Source organism: Mesoplodon densirostris, unplaced genomic scaffold, assembly GCF_025265405.1.
Source record: "Mesoplodon densirostris isolate mMesDen1 unplaced genomic scaffold, mMesDen1 primary haplotype scaffold_37, whole genome shotgun sequence".
Lineage (NCBI taxonomy): Eukaryota > Metazoa > Chordata > Mammalia > Artiodactyla > Ziphiidae > Mesoplodon > Mesoplodon densirostris.
Genome location: NW_026778196.1, coordinates 4,739,987 through 4,743,394, shown reverse-complemented (window position 1 = coordinate 4,743,394; position 3,408 = coordinate 4,739,987).

Here is a 3,408-nt window from a genome sequence, read left to right as displayed (position 1 = left end):
TAGTCAGATATATTCCTCTGCGGGAAATATGGGGTTTTGAGTCTCTTTCACTGAGGAAGGTGTAGGTCTTGTCTATTCCAAAGTTGGTTTTTGGAACGGTCCCTGTGCTTATATCAAAGTCTGGTTTTATGCATCACCCCACCTCTCCATCCCCTTTATGCAGGCATAGGAGTGTTTTCTAAATGTGAGACTCTGTTCTCTTTCCTAACTCAGTTCACGTGTAGCCATGTTTACAGGTTCTTCATAAGTGATATCTTATGATAAGTTTCTTTTTTTGTGTGACTTATTTCACTTAGAATCATCGTACCTGAATCCACTCACTTTGCTGCTACTGGTCTTATGACATTGATTTCATGGCTGAGGGATATTCCATCGTATGTAAGTACCACAATGTTTTGAACCATTTTTATATATCCTGGGATATTTAAGGTGTACCCAAGTTGAGGTTCTTGTAGTCAGTGCAGCCCTAAATTTGGAGGTGGCTCTTTCTTATTGATTTTCAGTTTTCCCAAGGTATATTCCCTAGACTGGAAGTGGCCTTGGCTCTGTAGCTCTGTTGTTTACTTGTTTTAGGGAACACAATGCACTCCTCCAGTGAGGCAGTTGGCAATTTACATCCCACCCATCAGCATAACAAGACGCCCAGTTCTCCAGGGCCTGTCTTGCCTTTCTGGTTTTTACACATTTTGTGGATGTCCCTTTTGACCGGTGGGAAATGATACTTCTTTGTAGTGCAGATTTGCATTGCCCGCTTGCTTGCTTGGCCAAAACGGGCGTATGCGTTTTCTCCTGAATATATTCAGGAGAAAACGCATACGCCCTTTTTGGCCAAGTGCACCATTGTCCAAGTTGTGCCCCTCTTCCTGTGCTTTACAGGCGATTCCAAGGTACCTCTTGAAATCAGTTTCCTGCTATTTTGCCTCGATTTCAAGTCCGCCTCGTTGACTTCCCTCAACAGATTTTTGGACGATAGTTGTCCTTTATCACTCTGCCAGTTTGTGCATTGCTGTGCCCCTGAGCTCCATTTCTCAACTCGTTTTTGTGAGCTGAACGCAAGTCCAAAATTTTGGATCATGTCCTATACTGGTTCCCGGTGGGTGGCTGAGACTTTGGTTAATTCTTCTTCTTGCCGGGAAATTAGAGTGACATGTGCCCGTCCAAATGCCTAACAGCTACTCTCTCATGGGTTCTCCCTCATCCCTTCCATCCTCTGCCAAATTGGGAACCTGTGCAAACCAGGAGGTTAAAGGGCCTGTCTCTCCAAGTTGGGAGATTGATAGTAAGGCAGTTGGAAAGTCAAACTGGAGCACCAGGAGAGGGACTATTCGTTGAGTTTTAGAAACCTTTCGTATTCACCGTGTGTACATTCTCTCGGTTTCCTGTACATGTTATAGCTGTAGTAATATTCCATTGAACCTGGAGAGTTGGGACCCATGGAATGGGGGCCATGCATTATTGCTTGAAAGGGTCAGCATTTGCTCACCCAATCTCACCAATCCTCTCAGTCCCAAGTGTCCAGCCTAATGCCACATCCAGCTGTCATTGTAGATAGGGTCTTTCCAGGTTTCCTCAGACACCCTGAAGGAATTGTAAAGAATTTCCCTGTTTTTTGGTTTTGCTTTTAAAATTCCTTTTTTTACTGGGTTTCAGCTGATTCTCACTGCCATGTTTATGCCACTCTAGACACACTTGATTCCCTTATGGAGTCATATCAATACATAGGTTTTAAGATTCTTACTAGTCAGATATATATCTGTGGGAAATATGGGGTTTTGAGTCTCTTTCACTGAGGAAGATGTAGGTCTTGTCTATTCCAAAGTTGGTTTTTGGAACGGTCCCTGTGCTTATATCAAACTCTGGTTTTATGCAGCACCACACCTCTCCTTCCCCTTTATGCAGGCATAAGAGTGTTTTCTAAATGTGAGACTCTGTTCTCTTTCCTAACTCAGTTCACGTTTAGCCATGTTTACAGGATATTCATAAGTGATATCTTATGATAAGTTTCTTTTTCTGTGTGACTTATTTCACTTAGAATCATCGTACCTGAATCCACTCACTTTGCTGCTACTGGTCTTATGACATTGATTTCATGGCTGAGGGATATTCCATCGTACGTAAGTACCACAATGTTTTGAACCATTTTTATATTTCCTGGGATATTTAAGGTGTACCCAAGTTGAGTTTCTTGTAGTCAGTGCAGCCCTAAATTTGGAGGTGGCTCTTTCTTATTGATTTTCAGTATTCCCAAGGTATATTCCCTAGACTGGAAGTGGCCTTGGCTCTGTAGCTCTGTTGTTTACTTGTTTTAGGGAACACAATGCACTCCTCCAGTGAGGCAGTTGGCAATTTACATCCCGCCCATCAGCATAACAAGGCTCCCTGTTCTCCAGGGCCTGTCTTGCCTTTCTGGTTTTTACACATTTTGTGGATGTCCCTTTTGACCGGTGGGAATTGATACTTCTTTGTAGTGCAGATTTGCATTGCCCGCTTGCTTGCTTGGCCAAAAACGGCGTATGCGTTTTCTCCTGAATATATTCAGGAGAAAACGCATACGCCCTTTTTGGCCAAGTGCACCATTGTCCAAGTTGTGCCCCTCTTCCTGTGCTTTACAGGCGATTCCAACGTACCTCTTGAAATCTGTTTCCTGCTATTTTGCCTCGCTTTCAAGTCTGCCTCGTTGACTTCCCTCAACAGATTTTTGGACGATAGTTGACCTTTATCACTCTGCCAGTTTGTGAATTGCTGTGCCCCTGAGCTCCATTTCTCAACTCGTTTTTTGTGAGCATAACGCAAGTCCAAAATTTTGGATCATGTCCTATACTGGTTCCCGATGGGTGGCTGAGACTTTGGTTAATTCTTCTTCCTGCCGGGAAATTAGAGTGACATGTGCCCGTCCAAATGCCTAACAGCTACTCTCTCATGGTTTCTCCCTCCTCCCGTCCATCCTCTGCCAATTTGGGAACCTGTGCAAACCAGGAGGTTAAAGGGCCTGTCTCTCCAAGTTGGGAGATTGATAGTAAGGCAGTTGGAAAGTAAAACTGGAGCACCAGGAGAGGGACTATTCGTTGAGTTTTAGAAACCTTTCGTATTCACAGTGTGTACATTCTCTAGGTTTCCTGTACATGTTATAGCTATAGTAATATTCCCTTCAACCTGGAGAGTTGGGACCCATGGAATGGGGGCCATGCATTATTGCTTGAAAGTGTCTGCATTTGCTCACCCAATCTCACCAATCATCTCAGTCCCAAGTGTCCAGCCTTAGGCCACATCCAGCTGTCATTGTAGATAGGGTATTTCCAGGTTTCCTCAGACACCCTGAAGGAATTGTAAAGAATTTCCCTGTTTTTTAGTTTTGCTTTTGAAATTCCTTTTTACAGTGGGTTTGAGCTGATTCTCGCTGCCATGTTT